At 42.7% G+C, this 22,388-nt stretch overlaps 1 protein-coding gene across 1 annotated transcript in view; it reads right to left on the reverse strand.

Moving 5' to 3' along the window:
- The window catches only part of WASF3 (WASP family member 3), an 81,514-nt gene that overhangs the window by 42,095 nt on the left and 17,031 nt on the right, over positions 1–22,388 (reverse strand). The window contains exons 3-4 of the mRNA XM_054164706.1: positions 13,509–13,601; positions 12,384–12,455 (exon numbers count right to left, since the gene is read on the reverse strand). The gene's annotated coding sequence lies outside the window, so the exon portion shown is untranslated. The remainder of the gene's footprint in view (positions 1–12,383; positions 12,456–13,508; positions 13,602–22,388) is intronic.

Here is a 22,388-nt window from a genome sequence, read left to right on the forward strand (position 1 = left end):
CTCCAGGCTAAGCAACCCCAGCTCCCTCAGCCTCTCCTCTTAGGGCCTGTGTTCCAAACCCCTCACCAACTTCATTGTCCTTCTCTGGACACGCTCCAGCAAGTCAACATCCTTCCTAAACTGAGGGGCCCAGAACTGGACACAGTACTCAAGGTGCAGCCTAACCAGGGCAGTGTACAGGGGCACACTGCAGGCTCATGTTCAGCCTACCATCGACCAGTATCCCCAGGTCCCTCTCTGCCTGGCCGCTCTCCAGCCACTCTGACCCCAGCCTGTAGCTCTGCATGGGCTTGTTGTGGCCAATGTGCAGAACCCGGCACTTGAATGTGTTAAATCTCATTCCATTGGACTCTGCCCATCTGTCCAGCCTGTCGAGGTCCCTCTGCAGAGCCTCTCTACCCTCCAGCAGATCAACTCCTGCCCCCAGCTTGGTGTTGTCAGCAAATTTACTTACATATTACATAGGACAAACGTTCTGTACCATAACAATTCTGCACTAATCTTTGCCTGCCTCCACTCCTAGTCATTACCAGATAGGGCAGACTTTCCCACCAGGAAATAAGTGCAATCATGGTTTGTATCAGGCTACTACGGTTTATCACAATCCTTAAAATACCTAGCAGCTGAGCAACTTCAACTGTTTAAAGGAACATGCAGTTACAGTCCATGAAGATTTTCACTTAATACAAATCAAATCAGAATCCCTAAAATTCCTTAAGGTGGAGCTTCTCACCATTGTCATGAAATTTCAGCAAGAAACTCAAGATTTCCCTAATTCTCCCGATTATGACGCTGCTACCAACACTGCAACCTAGAAATGACAGCTGGTCTATGTGGGGGAAATAAAACAATAACAGATTTATTTTGGATGCATTTTAAAGAAAAACTGAACAAAATATTTTGTGTTTGGGTCCAACAGCTGAGTCTAAGTGAATTAACAGAAAGATTCCCAACTATTTTCATCCTGAGCCAAGTATGCCATCTGTTCCCACGAAGTCCATCTTCTCGTGGCTGCTGTACCTACAGTGTTATCACAAAGTGCCATGCAATCCAGGACTGGTGCATAAATCAGGACAGATACTATGAGTGACAGAGTGCAACACACAAGAAAGTACTGAAAACCCCCAAAATAATAAGTAAACTAAAAAAATCACCCACCACCCTACAAAAAACCCACAACAAAGCACAAGCTTTTAAGGCTCCACATTAATGCAGCCAAGTATTCTGCAGCTTCTTGCCTCGTGGTTATTTCGCTCTAGCGCCCAAGGAGCACTGAGACCCAAAGAGAGGTTTTCCAAGGGTGGAGATGCTTTTTATATCTTTCCTACATGTTATCTGCCTGTGGATGATAGCTTGAGCACTAATGATCCAATTTCTCTCTACCAGGTAATCTTCTTCTCTCTCTTCCACATGGGTTAACATCAAGTTAATCACAGAAACCACTCATGTCTGATGCACAAGAAATTAGCAATTCATAATTTTCCAGTTCATAAAATACTAATAGTTGCACATGGCACAGCAGACATCCAGTTATCAGAGGTACAGGGGCTCTTGAATCACAAGGAAGTACCACAGTGTCCAACAAACACCAAAGATGGATTATACTCCTTTTCCTGACCTTATTAATGCTGAGAGCACTTTCTTTTTTTTTAATTAAGTTAGATGGACATACCTATTTATACCATTCAAAAGGAATGGAATACCAAGAGAAATAACTGTAGTACAAAGGAAAATCTGAATACACTGGCTCTATCCAATATCTTATTAATATATGAAGCGCATCAAGACTGAAAGCAGCTACATCTCCCCAGACATAGAACAGTTTCCCTTGGGGATTCCGGCTCTTTTGTGACAGATCCTCCCTTTTACTAATGTTACAAATTCAGATGTCCAAGTTCTGCCCACCATTAATAACTTCCTCATAATTCAGTGTATAATCTTTGTCTCAGTTTTTCCCTTTTTTTCCCTCTCTCTCTCTTTTGGAGGAGGGGTTGGGGCATTAAATACAGCCTAAAACCAGCATCAGGCACTAGTAAAAGTACCGAGTTTTGATACAGTAATGTTGGTTTACAAAACCTTATTTGCAGCATTAAAGAGATTTCCTTGTTAGCCATGTAGTAACTCCTATTATGAGACAAATGAGCTACTATAAAACCATAGTGAGTCTCAGACTGAATACAGCAGTTAGCCTTCTCTTAAAATCCCTTTTCAAGACCTGAATGCTGAAAAAGTTGTGCTCCATGAAATCTGGCATGGTACCAACACATCTCCATGGAGCTGGCAGGGGTGAAGTGCTCCAGAAACCAGCTTCAAGGGGGAAACAAAAAACCCAACAAAAACAACAACAACAAAGGCATTCTTACACATACAATCACATCCCTAAATAGAAGCTTAAGCAACTTATGCTAAAATAATCAACTCTTACTTACAATTACTGGGGATGCAGAGGCTAGCAATGATAATACTTAATTTTTACGTCTGCTTTCTTCCAGCATTTCAAATCAGTGCATACAAATACCCTTCATGGACCCTTTTCTAAGTACAACTCTGTCTGTCTTCATGACATATGTCTTGAAAATGTAAACATAGCTTAAGGGGGTGACATTTTGGAACCTAACATTGACAATTTGGAAAGATCATACTGACTTACAGCTATCTCCATAATTCTCTTCTAGTCAATGTCAGGTGTAGGTGAGGTGGGGGAAAATAGTACAATAGTTTTACACAGTGTAATGAAAAAAATACATAGAGCCTACAAGAAAGAGCAGCACTATCCATCAGAGGTTTTCCACTTGTGGACCTCTGGGGATGTTCAGATACTTCAAAAGTAATTAGGAAAACAGAAACTAAGTTTAGGAAAACAGTAACTAAGGTTAAAGACTGCATTAGGAAGCAGAAAGACCTGCAGAGCAAGTTAGCCAGTGACAAGGATACTGTATTCATCTCAGAGGAGTTTTCGGTAGGGAAGCAGGGATATTTGTTCCAAACTAGCTCTCACCAGGTCTCATGGCATATTAGATGCTGAACACCGTCAGGTATGTTTCTAGAGAGCACCTTTGGGTTTTAGACTCATTGGAAAGAGTTCATGTACTTTACAAATGGGGAATTTTCATCCTAAATATAGTCCTGAATCCAAATCAAACTGATAGCACCTCAAAACACCTGTTGTCTCAGCATGTTCTAATTCATTACATAAAGACTGTAAGAGAATTATTTTGGGTTTCATTTATGAGGATGAGGTGGGAGAGGCAAATACTGGTTAAAGAAAAAGTAAATTCATCCTAAGGCTTAAAATCTGCTGCACAGCTGTGGGTTTTTTTACTTACAGCTCTCTCCAATGTTTACAAATAAAGGCTCCATGGGAAAGGAGGAAATAAAAAACACTGTACACAAGCAGTCAGAACTTCATCTGTCCTCTTTCTGTAGAATGCACTCACACACCCAATACTTGGGGAAAGATCTCACCTTCCTCACTAGCTGCCCATCAACTACATACCAAATTCCTTGCAATACAGTCAACTAAAATCCACTGAAGGAGACATGGACTGCCTAAACCTAGCAAGGTTGAAACTGTGAAGTAGCATCAGAAAGACTGTTACAGTAGGGTTACACAATACCTGTGTTACTACAGTATCTGTACACTTGAACATTAAATTTACTCTCCAGACCTGAGAAAGGCAAGAAGCAGCTTCTCAATTATACAGCTGAGAGGCACAAAGCTACTTGATGATGCTGGCCAGCACACACGGCCCATAGAAGGACCAGAAATTGGACATAGATCACACCATTACTTAGCAACAAATGCTTCAACTATAAGATGAATTATGTTTCCTTCTCAGAAACAAAACCCACTTATTGCCTTAGGATCCACTCCACTTATGAGCTGTGCTTTTAAAGACAGCTGTAAGCCAACCACTCCTTGATTTAATTAAACTGATTCCTTTCCCCATTCCATTTCAACATTTCTGCTATTATAGCTGCTGCTCCTGGCTGAGCTGCTTCCAGGGCTGGAATCAGATTGGAAGTGAGCAGAAACTTAATCCAGAGGGAAGTTAAAGCAGTTTATGGAATTACTGCCCTTATAGCTGAGACCATTCAAGTGACAGTGAGAGTGCTCAATCTGCACAAAAGAAAAAGAAAACAAACCCACACAAAACAGCAATTCAAACTAATCTCCCATTTCATCCTGAAACAAGACAGAGGCATTCAAAAGACCTGTCACAGCGTTTAGTTGTGTAGAGGAATAGCAAGCCAAATACAAATGACTGAGTGGTAATTGGACCTGAAAGATTAGTAACTACTTTCTACAAGAAATTGCACTTAAGAGTGCTGTCCAGACACTTCTTGAAACCCCTGGCTTGGAGCCACTTCCCTGGGGAGCTTGTTCCAGTGCTTGACCAGGCTCTCAATGTAGAGAGCACACCCAATCCTAATATCCAGTCCAAACTCAACCAGATGCAGCCTTAAGTCTGCCCCTCATGCCCCATCACTGGACACCAGAGAGATCAGCACCTCCCTTTCTATGATCCACCATGAGAATTTGCCAACAGTAATGAGGTCACCCCTCAAAACCCTCTTTTCCAAGCTGAATAAACAGAGTATCCTCAGGTGCTCCTCCTAAATTATGCTCTCTAGCCCTAGTCCATCTTACTGGTAAGAATACAGACATTAAAGAGCTCAGACCTGTTGCAATTTCCTGTAACCTTCTGCCGTCAGTTTCTCAAAATCACACAGCAGTCCCACTGAACTCTGAAGAATTCAACAAAAATCTTATGTAACAGAAGAAAATATGTATTTCTTACACATTTCTTATAAGAAAATAGGTATTTCTTAAATATTTACTCCTCAGACTCACAGAAGTATCCATCACATCGCAAGGACCGCAGCACGTTGCATTTCATGCATGCATTACAAAGCCTGCTTACCTTGTCAGCCACAGGAACAGCTCATGTCTGCATCATTTCCACCTTTTCCATAAAAAGATGGTTTGGGTAAATGCTAATTTGGTACACACTGATTTCTGTGGCTTGCTAAAATAACTAACTAAATAAATAAAAGCACATACCCATAAATATTTAAGATCAAATTAATTTTAAAAGCAGTAAGTACTAAAGGACAATTTTTAAGTAAATAGGCAGTGCTCTGAAAGAAGAGTGTGGATGGAAACTCAGCAAAAAAATTGGTATCACCTTCTCAAGAACAACACTATGATGAAAAGTACCATCACAGCTCAAGAAAAGCAACTGCCTTTAGCTTCAGGTACATTGTGAAGGTCCTTCTTTTACTTTCCTAAGAGAGTAAGCAAGGACAAACCACTAAAATAACCAAAAAAAAAAGGAAAAAAACAATTACAAAATAATTTTTAAAAAATCAGAGGAACCTTTTCTCTAACTTTGGATCTAAAAAGTCTTAATTCTTACAATCCATCGAGAACAGAACATTTCTTAGCTTTTTTCCCCCCCATTACTTTAACCACAAACAGTGTATTAATAGCTTGCTTGTTGAACTAATCACTAATATTTCATAATTTCAGAGAGAAACACCTATCAAAATGCAGTAACCAAACACTTGAAGAAGCTGATCAGTTTGATACTCAGGTTTCTTATATTGCTAAGATGTCTTGTCCTTGTTAGATTAATAGTCCAAACATTTTCTCCTTTAAGGAGCCCTACTGGCAGCGCTCCCTCTTCTGCTGTACTTCAAGCACCACTGCCTTCTGCATAATCTCTACTCCAGTTGCCAAAACAGCAAGGAAGGCTTGTGTCCTTCATGCATCCTACAGCTGCCTTCCTCTACCAGAGAGAGTTTAGCAGCTTGGACTCTGCTTTGCACACCTCACTTTCAGCAATGTCACGTCTCACTACTACTTTAGAAGTTACTAGCTGGTTCAAGATTTGGAGGCATTGGTACCTAAGGCAAGAGGTATAAACTAACATTTCCAAGTACCCTTTCCCTCCCACAGTTTTATGTTCCAATGTTTGCCTACAAGATCTATTTGGCCAAAAAAAAAAAAATTGTTCTTAACTTTTTTCTCTTTTTTTAATATTAGGACTGTTTACTAGTCATAGATTCTAAAAACTGTTTCTTACTCTCAAAAGGAGTCCATTAACTACAAGAATAGAACAAGGTAGTTTCTCCTCTTTTCCTATCCACTCCCCACCGACATTCCTAAATCCACACCCACCACTGGGACAAAATACCTTCTTCAAGTACTGTGTTTTTGTTTGAATATGAAAGCTCCTCAGATCCTCAGACAGGATCTGAATATGAAAGCTCCTCAGACATAGAAACTCTTTCCACAAATCCTCAGGACTAAAGGCAGCTTATTCTCAAGCCATGGGGAAAACAGTGCCTAGCTAACTAAATGCTGTCAGGCCACAGATCAGGCAGCTGTCCACAAAGATTCTGAGTGTTTTGTTGGGATTTTTTGAAGTACAAGGAGTCATTAACACCTACTTTTAAACTGTGTTAACGCATAACTGAGGCAGCTCGATGAAGAAACTATGTAGCTGCAATCAGATGAATGGAATTTAAGGGCAGTCTATTTAATCCTATAAACAGACAAACTTCCCATAAAAGAGAGAAAACTTTACAAGTTAATGTTTTATTTACAACAAGAAGCATGGCTGCAATGATACGACAGGCTTTAAGTTTATTCCTGAAGTTAAAGAGGAAAGGGCAACCATCTAAACCCTGATGATCACTGCAGTCTTTTGTGAATTTAAAGCAGTTCGAAATTAATTTTGACATCTGTTTCTAAAAAAAAAAAATAAAAATATTATCTTCCACACACCATTCCACAAGGAGTGAGTCCTGAAGTGTGCCATGAGTTTTCTTCAAAACATAGAATAGAATAGACCAGACCAGGTTGGAAGAGACCTTCAAGATCATCGCATCCAACCTATCAACCAATCCAAACCACCTAAACAACTAACCCATGGCACCAAGCACCCCATCAAGTCTCCTCCTCAACACCTCCAATGATGGTGACTCCACCACCTCCCCAGGCAGCCCATTCCAATAGGCAATCACTCTCTCTGTATAGAACTTCTTCCTAACCTCCAGCCTAAACATCCCCTGGCACAGCCTGAGACTGTGTCCTCTTGTTTTGGTGCTGGCTGCCTGGCAGAAGAGACCAACCTCTGCCTGTCTACAACCTCCCTTCAGGTAGTTGTAGAGAGCAATAACGTCTCCCCTGAGTCTCCTCTTCTCCAGGCTAAGCAACCCCAGCTCCCTCAATCTCTCCTCATAGGGCTTGTATTCCAAATCCCTCACCAACTTCATTGCCCTTCTCTGGACTCGCTCCAGCAAGTCAACATCCTTCCTAAACTGAGGGGCCCAGAACTGGACACAGTACTCGAGGTGCAGCCTAACCAGGGCAGTGTACAGGGGCACAATGACCTCGCTGCTCCTGCTGGCCACACTGTTCCTGATGCAGGCCAGGATGCCATTGGCCCTCTTGGCTGCCTGGGCACACTGCAGGCTCATGTTCAGCCTACCATCGACCAGTACCCCCAGGTCCCTCTCCGCCTGGCTGCTCTCCAGCCACTCTGACCCCAGCCTGTAGCTCTGCATGGGGTTGCTGTGGCCAATGTGCAGAACCCGGCACTTGGATGTGTTAAATCTCATGCCGTTGGACTCTGCCCATCTGCCCAGCCTGTCGAGGTCCCTCTGCAGAGCCTCTCTACCCTCCAGCAGATCAACTCCTGTCCCCAGCTTGGTGTCGTCCGCAAATTTACTGATGATGGACTCAATGCCCTCATCCAGATCATCAAGAAAGATGTTAAAGAACATGTGGCCCAGCACTGATCCTTGGAGCACACCACTAGTGACTGGCCGCCAGCTGGATGTGGCACCATTCACCACCACTCTCTGGGCTCAATATTTTGCATATTGAACCAAAATATGCAAAGTGCTGATCTGTCATTAAGTTGCCTTGAAGTAAATGTTCATTCCTAACACCAGTAAGTAATTGTGAAACCTAAAAAACCTGAGGTGAAAAATAACAGAGGGAAAAAATAATTCATGTCCAGAATGTTTGGTTTTGCTTTAAATAACAGAAACAAAGAAGGATGCAGAATTCTGGAGTGAGCTTACTGAAACCTTGCCTCCATCCTAGCACTGCTGTTGATGTTATCCTGATGATAAAATGTTCCATGAAATGTAAGTCCCTTAAAACCCATTGAACTGATGAGATCTTTCAATCCAAGAGAAACAGATTTCTCTAGTATGGCTGTAACCACCTGGCTGCTACGCAAAGAGGACTGCTCTTGCCACCTCAGTGATGAGGCTCCAGAATGTTATCTCACTGAGGCTGTAGGAATCACATTAAACTGAGCAAAACTTGTGCAACAGCATATTTGCTGACAGATACACTGTGACTGGTAGTCACAAACACATTGACTCTGCTCCTGGAAGACCATCATGATCTTGGATGTCTTTTCCAACCTTAATGAGATCGTGATTTAAAGTTATCTCTGATTACATGCCTGTTTTATATGCCCCACCGAATTATGCAGCAAAGCTGTCTATACTTATGTTGCTCTTAACTATACTTTAAAATAGCCAATGTAATCTACAGAGACTACAAGTCACATTTATTGAAAAAAAAAATAAAAATCAAGCCACTAGAGACTAAGCTACACAGCTCAAGAAGTAATTAAACTACACTGTTAAATTTAGAAACTGATTTAGTTAATCATTGCACAGGCAAGCAAGAATCAAACCTCACCCTCAAGCAGATCCACACACACTAGCTGCATAATTCTGAAGGGAAGTTACTGTGATGCCAATCACAGAAAAATGTCAAAGAGGCCAATGACTGCATTTATTTGCAGTACTGAAGTAGCCCTGGATTCCCCAGTCTCAGGCAGTGATAATGCAGAATGTTTCTGCATGCATTTATATCACTACCTTAAAAACGCGATGAGCATGCTTAAGGCTCTCACAACTCGGATGTCAATTTTGCCAAATTATTCCTCCTTGTGTATTGACAAACCCATTTTGTCAGTCTGCAATTTGAAAACAGCAAGTCCCTCAACTCCGTGCACTGAAGTCTAAACTGTAATTAAGTGCACACTGAATAGGTTAACACAAGACGGGCAACGATTGAGTCCAAATGTTCAGCCTCTTCTGATACCAAAATCAGACAGAAAAGAGGAAAAGCTCTTAGGAAACACAATCACCTTCTAAGATTAGAATCTGTGATTAGACTTCTCTGTCAGCTTTAAGCCAGTCTCCACCAAAACAAGTTCCACCTCATTTTGGCTTTATGATTTGTAATGCAGGGAATCTGGGATACTTTCTCCTCTCTCACAGGCCAGATTGTTTGGGAAACACTGTTCCACTTCTCTCACATCCACTGCTATGTAATTACTGACCAGCTTTTGCCTGACTGTGTAGTCCAAAAAACTTCCACCAATCTCCAGAAGACTACTGTTCTTTCCTGCCCAACCTCCATTTCGAATTCACTCTCTCCTATTCTGAAAAGCTTCTTTCCGTCAGGGAAAATGCAGGCTGTAGCTTTCTGAAGTAAATTTGGAAGAGATTTTTCTTAGTACTTTGGTTTATATCAGTAAATTAAGTTACTAAATCATTCTACAATTTGCCAGCTACAAAGGGGTTATGTGGCTGAAGAGTCAGGTAGTACAGGCAAAAGTCTTTGCAAATACATTAGGTTTAACCCTGACTAAAAATATCCAAGTTTCTTCCATACTAGAAGTATTTCTACAGGCTTGAAAAATCTCATCCACATGGCAATCAAACACAATGTTAACATCTTCCTCCAAAACATATAACTGAACACACAGTAATTTTTTATGTCAAACTAACTACAAATATGTGTTGTTGTCATCACATACAAGTAATTGTGAAGGAGTTCAGCTGGTCTATTGAATTGACATCTGAGGCTGGTCAGTATCATGGTCCTTTTTCAAGCCGTGCATCTGGTATGTCCTTTCTGGCTACATGTTCTTCAGTATTGTGGGAGACCTTTCTGCATTGTAGTATTGCAGGATCACTTAACAGAGGGTGGCATGTTAAGTAATCAGCAAACATCAATTTTGAGCACCTTGATAATTTTGGGGGTGTGTTTATATTAACAAAACACACGAGGAAATGCAGAGAAGAAAGAAATCCTGGCCTGTATCAGGAACAGTGTGGCCAGGAGGAGCAAGGAGGTCATTCTGTCCCTGTACTCTGCGCTGGTTAGGCCACACCTTGAGTCCTGTGTCCAGTTCTGGGCCCCTCAGTTTAAGAAAGATGCTGACTTGCTGGAACATGTCCAGAGAAGGGCAACAAAGCTGGTGAGGGGTTTGGAGCACAAGCCCTATGAAGAGAGGCTGAGGGAGCTGGGGTTGCTTAGCCTGGAGAAGAGGAGGCTCAGAGGAGACCTTATTGCTCTCTACAACTACCTGAAAGGAAGGTTGTAGCCAGGTGGGGATTGGTCTCTTCTCCTGGGTGGCCAGCACCAGAACAAGAGGACACAGTCTCAAGCTGCACCAGGGGAGGTTTAGGCTGGGTGTTAGGAAAAAGTTCTTCATAGAAAGAGTGATTGGCCATTGGAATGGACTGCCCAGGGAGGTGGTGGAGTCACCATCACTGGAGGTGTTTAAGAAGAGACTGGATGGGGTGCTTGGTGCCATGGTTTAGTTGATTAGATAGTGTTGGGTGATAGGTGGGACTCGATGATCACGAAGGTCTTTTCTAACCTGGTTAATTCTATTCTATTCTAAAACACAAGGTACAGCTATAACCCAAACAACAAACTCAGTGTCTTAAAATGAAAATGCCTTACTACACATGCAAAACAGGCAAATTAAGCCAGTTCAATTTGCAATTATGACCAGTAAGTTAAACTTTTTTGAAGCAGTAATTCAAAGAGATGGCATTTCTACAGAAATCAATCCTTACTTTAAATATGAGCTTATCATTTTAGTCACTGGGTAGCATTTCCAAATTGTATATCCTGTTAGAACATTTGTTATACATGAATGAGTAGTAAACAATCAAACATTAGAATGTTTTGTGTTCACTAAAATTAGTTTAATTTATTTTTCAAATCAAAGGCTGATGATTTTCAAGTGTGTTCAGCATTCTGTCTCTAAATATCCTTCAGCTATGCTAAACTCCAGACTGTTAAGCACTAGACACATTTCAGTTAAACTCTACATGAAAGTTGTGCTTAACCTGCACAAAGAAACAGAAATGATTTGATAATACTGTGCTGAGTAATGACAGCAAATACATCAAAATAATTGTTGAGGCTTTATGCAACCCAGGTCAAATATTCCTAAACCTATGTAATCTCTACAATCTCCCATGAATAAAAGCAAGCAATGATGTTTCCATGCAACATGAAATGCAGCTGCAATAGAATAGTGCTGTAATAATTGTTAAGCTTATAACATGAAAAAGAAACAATGGAAGCCAAAGTATGACAGCTGTGACTATATTAATCCCAAAAGCAGAAGAGGTGTGTGAAACAAGCTACTATCTGGGGGCAGATAGTAAGACAGCAGGGGTCCTCAAGTCAGATACTAGAGTGACTTTAAGTATGAATCAGCTGCTTAAGAGACTTCTGCACACATTCATGTGTGTGTGTGCATATGTGACAACAGGACATCTGTTAATACATAAATTAAGATGAATAAACAATAGGCTAATCTACTAACCTACTAGTGAAGCCTCTTGTTTATCTAAGTTTTTGCAGATTACTTACTTTCCCTGACATGCTTTCTCTGCCTTTGATATTTATAGCAAGTGATCAGTTTTCCCAAACAATTTCAATATACAGCCCACAGGTTACTTAACCATTTAATGTGAAGTCTGGGAGGGGCAGAAGGTGAAAAGAAAAGGTTTTCTTTCATTCTTCTCATTCAGAGGTTGTTGCCATAACTTTTGCATTTCTCTGTGCACCACAATTCCCCATCCCTCAAAAGAGAGTTTGTTATTTGACACTGGAAATACATCTATATATACTGTTTTTCCAGAACTCCTTTGAGTTTTTCCTAACTTAGGGTGCAGTCTCTTTCAGAATATGTGCTGATAAGCATCTTGAACATCATCAAGCATTTTTCAATGCTCAATCAAGCATCAGAGCTCAAAATCAATACAAACATATGTGAATTTCAGCTGAAGAGACAAAGTGTGCCAAAGGATCATAGCCAGGATTCTAGCCAGTCAGCTCTGGGACACAGGCAAAGTCAACAGTACCCTAAAGCACTGCTGCACATTTTGCTTTCTTCTTAGACCTTGAAGCAAGGCTGGCTGTGGCTTCTGGCAAAGGCGACGCTGTGGCGTGCAGTACAGATAGAAAGTGGTGTCTCCTGCAAACAGCTAATGCTTCCTCTAACCCCATCCTCTCAGAAAGAAGACTAACAAACCTGCTCTCCAGCTTCCGTCCCTGTTCAAATGGTTTCTGTTCCCAAATGCACAAGCTGACAAGCTGCAGGCCCCTGAAATAAACAAGATAAAAATGTAGCATCCAAGCAGAGCTCATCATTGTAACAAAATTGCCTGCACTTCAGCCATGGTCCTTCTTTAGCAACACTCAGCGTGGCCCACATTTATGTGACACAGTGATGCGAGTATACCAGAGCTGCGTTCATGCTCTTCCACTAACACAACAGATATTATTCCTCACCTGTAACTCTGTGGTGTGCATGTTACAGGTGAGACAGACTGGGGGCCAGTGAGATTTTTATTTTTCTCCACAAAGCTAGTTTAATATCAATAAATACAAATCTTTTATTATCCATTGCACTTTGAGGTAAACAGTCAAACACTTAACCTCAGCAGATTTAGTTTAAACCTGTAAGACAAGGCATCAGCAAGGCACAGATTATACAGGGTAAACACATTTAACAGAAGCAAATTTCCGAATGGACTACATCATGAACATCCATGAATCAAGTACATTTATTTCTGTTTTCTACACAACAGAATTCATGTTTAAATGATACCAGTGTCCTGGACTAGCAGTGCTTTTGACATTTGTTTCAGGGCCTAATGCAGTACATCCTCAACATCACAAAAATACAAACCTCCATCCCAACGTTAACTCAGAACCTTCTGGATAGTTTCCAAACTTCGTCGTCGGTCTTCAGTTTAAGAACTTCACAGTATCACAGAATCACCAAGGTTGGAAGAGACCTCAAAGATCATCAAGTCCAACCTGTCACCACAGACCTCATGACTAGACCATGGCATCAAGTGCCACGTCCAATCCCCTCTTTAACACCTCCAGGGACGGTGACTCCAACACCTCCCTGGGCAGCACATTCCAATGACAAATGTCTCTCTCTGTGAAGCACTTTCTCCTCACCTCCAGCCTAAACTTCCCCTGGTGCAGCTTGTGACTGTGTCCTCTTGTTCTGGTGCTGGTTGCTAGAGACACCAGCAGAGTCTCTCTACTTAGCAGAGTTTTCAGAGGTATTTGTAGTAGATTCACACAAATGCAAAGTAAGTGACCAGATATGTTCACGTAAAAGTTCCCTTGAACAACTTACCATTTAAGAAAGAGAGTAGAAAATGTCCTTTCTGTTTACACTTTCGAGAAGAAAGCTGTTCTGTAACTTGCTTGCATACTTAGGTGGCTTTACCTGCAAACAAACAGAAATTGCAACTTGGCTTTTCAAAAACAGAATAATTAAAGATGTGCATTCAAAATCAGGTTCAGTGATTGGTTAAAAGAATCTTATTCATGCACACAGAAGTAGAATCTAGACTTACTTTTAATTGCTTGGAGTGAAATGTTACTTCAGGCTTTAGCTTAAATTTCGTTCAAGCTAAAAAAACTGCTTATGTTATTTTACAATCAGTGCCCATTTTTAATTGGAAATCTCCACAAAGAAGTGGAGATCACTTAAAGACTTAAGTTGGTACCCACTTAAGTGGGTATCACTTAAAGACTGCGGGTATGGGGAAAGATAACATAATGGCCTATAGTAAAGCATGATAAAACACCAGGTATGAGCCCCTCTAAGACACTTCACAGTAAATTCTATATTACAAAACACAAATGCACTAAAAACAAAACAAACACTAAAAAAGTGATGAGAAACTCTTGAATAAAAAAATTTAAGTATTATTTCCATGAAAACCAGAATTAACCAGGTTGGGAAAGACCACCGAGATCATCAAATCCAACCTATCCAAAACCATCTAATCAACTAAACCGTGGCACTAAGTGCCTCATCCAGTCTCTGTTTTAAACACTTACAGTGATGGTGATTCCACCACCTCCCTGGGCAGCACATTCCAATGGCCAATCACTCTTTCTGTGAAGAATTTCTTCCTAACATCCAGCCTAAACCTCCTCTGGTGCAGCTTGAGACTGTGTCCTCTTGTTCTGGTGCTGCCCACCCGGGAGAAGAGACCAACCCTCACCTGGCTACAACCTCCCTTCAGGTAGTTGTAGATGGCAATAAGGTTTCCCCTGAGCCTCCTCCTCTCCAGGCTAAGCAACCCCAGCTCCCTCAGCTGCTCCTGACAGGGCTTGTGCTCCAGACCCCTCACCAGCTTTGTTGCCCTTCTCTGGACATGTTCCAGCAACTCAACATCTTTATTAAACTGAGGGGCCCAGAAATATTACTGCCCCAGGGTTCTGTGGTTAAGACAGGGCTGCCCATGCTGCAAGTACCATACAGAGATGATCTCTAAACTAGATCATTTGATCATAAGAGACTAGTATTACAGCCATATTTTTAAAGGCTGCTACTATGCATTCCCTTGATGGAACTGGATTAGACATTTCATACAATAAAAATTTCAAGGGCATATATAACAAAGCCAAGGCATCTATAAGATCAAGACATTGTTAAAGTCACTGCTCGACTTATTTGTCTCAAAGGCAAGTCATCAGTGCTCTAGACAACATGTCCTGTTCACTGTCATCACTCTGATTTTCCTTCACCCTTCCTCAAAATATCAGAGCTTTAACATCATGGTGCCATCACAAGAATTCTGTTAAGCACTGCTGGAGTGGCCAACTATTCCAAATATACGGCTGGGGAGGGACTTCTCAGGATCTCAGGTAGTGATAGGACTAGGGGGAATGGAATGAAGCTGGAGGTGGGGAGATTCAGGCTGGAGGTGAGGAGGAAGTTCTTCACCATTAGAGTGGTGAAGCCCTGGAATGGGTTGTCCAGGGAGGTGGTTGGGGCACCATCCCTGCAGGTGTTTAAGACCAGGCTGGATGAGACTCTGGCCAGCCTGATCTAATGTGGAGTGTCTCTGCCCATGGCAGGGGGGTTGGAACTAGATGATCCTTGTGGTCCCTTCCAACCCTGACTGATACTGTGATACTATGAGAATATTGCCCTCTAGTTAGCTTCCTACCAAGATCTACGAGTTGGACAAGGCCTTGATCCTCACTTAGAATGCTTTTGTGCTTACAGAAGAAACTGTTCTGATGTCGCACATTATGAAGTACTTGGGTACATAAAGTTCATTCACATTCAGAGGTCTCCTCATGACCAGGATGAGCATACTACATGAGGAACAAGGTGCCTTCCAAACACAGCTTCATAATTTTGACTAAAATTATGTCAGACAAGGTCCTATTAACCTAAGTGATTTGAACCAACAGTGATTTATTCAAGCACATGTGCAGTTCAAGAAACTGTAAATGTGCTTTCAGAGCCATTAGTAGTAGATTGAAAAACAAGACAGAAGAGATGTCGTAGAGCACTAGCCTAGTACAAGGGGACTGGAACTTCAGATAGAACCAAAACCCTGTAGTACTTTCAGAGGGGCTGAGGATGTATTTACACATTACCTTAGCCTCAGCAGCAAAAGACACTTTATGAGGTTCTCACTTCCCCACTTTAGCTAATTGTTCCCATCTATGCACTGCAGTTCACTGCTTCCATCAGTTACATCAACACAACATCTATAGTGCTGCACTGCATGAGATCACCGAGTTCATCCCATGATGAAAGAACTCTCCACTCAGGTCAGCAGTTTATGTGACCTACACACAGATGGGAAGGAAGCCAAGAATTATCACATGAAGAGCAAGGATGGGGACTCTCTTACAGCTTTCACAGCGAAAGGAGATCGACTATGCAGTCAGCATAAATTCTTACATGGTTAAATAAAGATGCAAAGGTGTGGCCCAACAGCAAGCAGTTCTATATCTACAAGTCACATTCTTCTGATTATTTTTTTTTTTAAGTAAAATACTAAGATCCTAGCTAGGCCTGGGGAGAAATGCTGGAGACTCTCACTACATGTTCTTGTATGTGTAAGACACACAGTTCTGATGACAAAATTTTACAGATGAACGCAACATCAGACACAGAAAGGAAAATATTTCAGCACACCATTAACTGTCCAGTAATATCTCTCTGCTGCCATAGCTGAACACACAGACTTGCTTTTGAATGGATTCTCCCTCTCCTCAAGAGGAATGAAACCTCAGTGAAAGCCATCACAAAAAGATTCTTACACGTTACCAGCTACACCACTGATGCCTCTGCCGAGTGCCCCATTTGACTCCTTCACTGGCTAAATTACAGAAAGCACTGCAGAGTTTTAACAGGGTAAGACTTGAGAGGCAGAATGTGTAACACTGACTTCTAGACAGAAAAGTACCTCCAGCTGAATTTTGCTTAAAAGGATGTTTTAAAACCTTCTAGACAGGACTCCTAGGAACGAGGAGATCGGCTGCGTGCCACTTGAAGAACAAGCTATACGGCACCCAGAGGATTACTTCAGAAATCCACAGGAAAAATAAACATGCAGGATTTACTGCAAGACATCACTTTCACACAGATTGAGGATTAGAAGTATCCAAATGGTAGGTCATCATCAGAATAGTGAGGGGGAAAAGGGGATTTTTTTTTAAAGTCTGCTTTTGGGGGGGAGGGAGGGAGGAGGATGGAGAAGGGGTTTCAAATGTGATTTTATATATATGGAGATACAAAGCTTACTACTGCAGCTTGAATTGCAAGGGAACTGTATAATCAGTGCATAACTAAGAAAAATAGGAGGTGGTTTAAATCTTCAGTGCTGATTCGCCTTGTTAGCTTTCTTTGTGCACCCTTTGTGCATACTGGATGAGGGAAGTGCTATAGACATTGTCTACCTGGACTTTAGTAAAGCTTTTGGCACTGTCTGCCACAGCATTCTCCTTCAGAAATTCATGGCACAAGGCCTGGATAAATGCAGCCTGCACTGCATTAAAAACTGGCTGAATGGCCAGGTCTAAAGAATGGTGGCGAATGCAGTTTAATCTGGCTGGTGCCCAGTCCCTAGTAGCATCTCCCAGGGTTCAATACTAGGGCCTGTCCTCTTTCATATCTTTACCAGTGATCTGGATGAGGAGATTGAGTGCACCCCCAGTAAATCTGGAGATGACACCAAGCTGAGCAGTTGTGCCAATCTGCTAGAGGGTAGAAGCTTTACAGTGGGATCTGGACAGGTTAGACCCATGGGCCAAGGCTAACTGTATGAAGTTCAACAAGATCAAGTCCTAGGTCCTCCACCTGAGTCACAACAACTCCATGATAAGCTATAGACTTGATGATGTGTTTGGAAAGATGCAGCTTGGAGAGGGACCTGGGGGTTCTGCTTGACGGTTGATTAAATGTGAGGCAGCAGTGTGCCAAAGAAAGCCAATGGCATCCTGTCTTGTATTAGACACACTGGGGCCAGCAGGAACAGGGAGGTGATCAAGCCCCCGTACTCAGCACTGGTGAGGCCATATCTTAACTACTATGTTCAGTTCTGGGCCCCTCACTATAGGAAGGATGTTGAGGTTCTGAAGCGTGTACAGAGAAGGGAAACGAGGCTCATGAAGGGTCTGGAATCCATGTCCTACAATGAGCATCTGATGGAGCTGAGGTTGTTCAGTCTGGAGAAGAGGAGAGTAAGGGGAGACCTCAACACTCTCCACAACTACCTGAAGGAAGGCTGGAGTGAGGAAGGGGCCAGTCCCTTCTCCTTGATGACAAGAGGCAGGACTAGAGGAAATGGTTTCAAGCTGCACCATGGTTTAGGCTGGATAGTAGGAAATATTCCTTCAGAGAGTGGGATATCAATCATGTGAATGGTCTGCCCAGGGCAGTGGTGGAGTCACCATCCCTGGAGGTGTTTAAGTAGTGTGTGGATGTGGTGCTCAGGGACTTGGGTGAATGTTGACCCTTCCGTGCTCGGTCAAGGGTTGGACCGGATGACCTTTGAGGTCTCTTCCAACCAGATGTTGTTGTAAATCTCAAAAGAAAGAAATTGGAATCTTGGAAACAACTACAGCACATATCAGGGAAAACTCAGTCTCTAGAGTCTTCACAGCACAGAACCACACATCGATCAGTGGTTAGATCCCACCTGGGTTTAGGTCTTTCTACAGCAGGAGAGGAAGCTCTTTCTGTAAAAGAGCCATAGTATCATTTACTTTGGGGCCTCCCCCTAGCCCATCCTAAACAGCTTTCAAGAGATTGATCATGGCAACTGGGACGTTCATCTTTAAACCAGGACTGATCCAGAGGTCAATCTTAACCTTTGGCATCTAGCAGAAGCAGCAAAAAGGAAGACACAGCAGCTCCTGCTTTCCAACCGATCTTTAATTGAAGATTCAACCACTCTTGTCTAGCCCAAACTGTTGAGGCTCCACAGACATCCAGAAATTTAGACATAGGATACAAACTGTTCTTGGGATTATGGAGTGCAATCTGCCTTTGGCCAACCCTATCAGGGACAGTTACCTACTCCAAATCTTTCTGAAAACTGCTCTGACAGTCTGACTTGGTCACAGCACCCAGTGCATCATCTGCCACCACCTCCTTCCAGAACAGTTCAGGCTCTTGAGAGTTTCTCTTAGAAGCACAGGCAGATAAGGAAGGAAAAATATGCAAGCAGTCGTGGAATACCTGGTATCTCTCTTGCTCTCTTTCACCCACTGGATTGCAGTACAATTATTCACTACTTGACTGAATATAGCAGTCCCTCAGTACTGGACAGAGGGGATCTAGCTAAACTGGAGAATGGCAAAATCCTAAAAATCTGGTGGAATTTAGGGTTAAACACTGAGGTTAAATCTGTAATCATGGCAGTATGGTGATGTCCCTGTGGTCTGGAAAAGAGGAAACATAACCCCCATCTTCCAAAATGGAAACAAGGAAGACCCCAGAAACTAAAGGCCAGTTAGTCTCAGCCCTGTGCCTGGCAAGATCATGAAGCAGATCTTCCTGAAGGTTTTGCTAAGGCATTGGGAAAATTAAGAAGAGGTGGTAACCAACATGGCTTTGTCAAGGGCAAATCATGCCTGACAAACTCAGTGGCGTTCTATGATGGAGTTACAGCATCACTGGACAAGGCAAGAGCAACTGATGTCATCTACGTAGACTGGTGTAAAGCATTTGACACTGCCCTGCATTACATCCTGCTCACCCAATTGGAAAAGCATGAACTTGAGGAGTGGTCCACTTGCTGGATAAGGAATTGGATGGACAGCCATACACAGAGAGCTGCTGTCAATGGCTCAGTGTCCAAAAGGAGACCACAGACAAATGACATCCCTCAAGGGTCAGCCCTGAGACTGAAGGGAGGCACCTGGGTTGGGGGCAATTGCAAGCACAAATATAATCTGGCTCAAATGCAGTCTCACAAAGGAAGAGTTGGGGGTGGCAGCTGACAAAAAACCTCAACATGAGCCAGCAATATGCACTTGCAGCCCAAAGGGCCAAACATATTCTGGGATGCATCAAAAGAAGCATGATCAGCAAGATGAGGGAGGTGATTCTCCCCCTTTACTCTGCACTTGTGAGATCCCACCTGGAGTATTGCATCCAGTTCTGGCACTCCCAGCATAAGAGGGACATAGAACTGCTGGAGCAGGTCCTGAAGGGGGCCAGCAAAGATGAGAGAAGGAGAATCTCCCTGTGGGAATGAGTGCTGGGGCTGTTCAGCCTGAAGTCATCTCTGGAGAGACGTTAGAATAGCCTTCCAGCCTACCTGGAAACAGCCTACAAGAAAGCCAGGAAGAGACTTTTTACAAGGGCTTGTAGTGATAGGACAAGAGTGAATGGATTGAAGCTTGAGGAGGGTAGATTTAGACTAGATATTAGGAAAAAATTCTTTACAGCGAGGGCACAGAGACACTGGAACAGCTTGCCCAGGGAGGTCACAGATGCAGATAGCCACAGGCTGGATCAAGAAAGCAGCTGCTGTCCCTAGCACATCCCATCCAGAAGCAAGATCTAGATGATGGATCTAGATGAAAAGGAACCACTCTCATCACTCTATAGCTAATTCCCCTATAGTTTGAAAATGAAAAAGAAAACCAGAAGAGCATTCATGTTCAATGTCTGGAGAATAGGAGGCACATTGCTCACTCCAGCAGACAGAATGATGCTTTGTGGTATAGACCTGGGCTCATGGAACAATCTTACCTACCTAGTAATCATGTTCTCACCACAGGCCACATCCTTTGCTTAGAAACCTGAGATATGAAGATTGCTTCCTTTGTAAAGTGCTCTATAATCCATTAAAAGGCTTTTTAAAGTACATTAACAGCAAGAGGAGGTCTAAAAAACACGTTGGACCACTACTTGTTGAAGATGATCATCTGACTAATAGGGATGAAGAAAAAGTGGAGGCATTCAATGAGGGGTTTTTAACTCAGTCTTCAATAACACTGACAGACCTTAGGCTGCCCTGTCTCAAGTGGGAGGGCCATGAGCATGGGAACAATGACTTTCCATTTGTGGTCATAGACATTTTAAAGGACCAGCTGAATGTTTATAAACCCAAAGAACCTGGTAAGATTCAGTCCTGAGTTCCGAAGGAGCTTGGTAGATGTGAAGGCATATCCATTTTGATAATCTACCAAAATTATGAGGATTTTGGGGAAGTCCCTGGAAAGTGGCAGCTGCCCAGTGTTATTCCAGTTTACAAGTAGTGTAAGAGGAAAGTCCCAGGGAGCTACAGACCTGTTAGTCGAACCTCAGTTCTTGGAAAAAATCATGAAGGTTATACTGGGTACTACTGAAAGGTATTTAAAGAATAATGCAATCATCAGGCACAGTGAGTGAACATGGGTTCATGAAAGATAGGTCCTATTGAACCTGATTTGGCATCCTTCTGTAATAAGGTCACTTGCCTGGTTGGTGAGAGAAGGCAAGGGATGTAGTTACGTTACATTTCAGTAAGGCTTTTGATACTGTCCCTTATGGCATCCTTCTAGACAAGTTACCCAGTAGAGGATAAGCAGGTTCATGGAGTATTGGGTGAAGAACTGTACAAAAGGCAGAGCTTTAAAGGTTGTAGCAAATGGAGCAGCATCTGGCTGGCACCATCTGGTCACTGGTGGTGTTCCTCAGGGCTTAGTTCTAGGGCTGGTTCTGTTCAATGTACTTGTCAATGATCTGGATGCAGGAATTGAATGCACCATCAGCAAGTTTGCTGATGATAAACTGGAGGGTGCTGTTGACTCTTGAGGGACAGAAAGCCTTGAAGAGGGAATCTAGAGAACCCAGACTTCTAATCTATAATTAATGGTATGAAATGTAACAATTCCAAATGCTGGATTCTGCATCTAGGGTGGGCTAATGCCAGGCACAAGTATAAACTGGGAGAGGAGCAGCTGAAGAGCAGCCCTGTAGAAAGGGATCTTGGAGTGCTGATTGACAGCAGGCTCACTGAGTCAGCAGTGTGCCCTGGCATCCAAAAGGGCAAACCACATCCTGGGGTGCACCAGAGAGAGCATAACCAGTCAGTCAAGTGAGGTGACTGTCCCACTGTGCTCATCATTGGTGCAGCCTCAGCTTGAGTACTGTGTGCAGTTCTGGGCCTGACAACTTAAGGAGGATGCAAAGGTCCTTGAATACATCCGAGAGGGGCAGCATAGCTGGTGAAAGGGCTGGAAAGGAATGTCTTTCCAGGAGCAGCTGAGGACTTCAGGCTTTTCTAGTCTGGGGGGTGGGAAAAAGAAAAAAAAAGAGGCTGAGGGATGCCCCCACTGCTCTCCACAGCTTCCTGAGGATGGGAAACAGGGAGGGATGTGCTGATCTCATCTCCCTGGAATCCAGTGGCACCAGGGAACACTTAGAGTGGACATCATGAAGCTTTTGTTTAGCAAGGTGGTCAAACTGGAGCAGTTTTCCTGGAGGAGGTTGATACTCCAAGCGTAAGAGATTTGGACATGTTTAACAACATGCTTTAACCTTTGGCCAGTCCTGCAGTGGTCAGGCAGGTGGACTAGTTGGGCTGTTGTAGGTGCCTTCAAACTGAAATATTCCATTCTTATAAACAGTTCTCTCCCATATGTACATACTTACAGATGCAGTTCAGTTCTCACTATAAAGCCTTTCATTATCTACAGATGCATATTTCTCTCTAGAAACAAAACCTCTATAAAGGTTCAGGAGGACACAGATTGGAAGAGG

Source organism: Dryobates pubescens, chromosome 10 (assembly GCF_014839835.1).
Source record: "Dryobates pubescens isolate bDryPub1 chromosome 10, bDryPub1.pri, whole genome shotgun sequence".
Taxonomy (NCBI): domain Eukaryota; kingdom Metazoa; phylum Chordata; class Aves; order Piciformes; family Picidae; genus Dryobates; species Dryobates pubescens.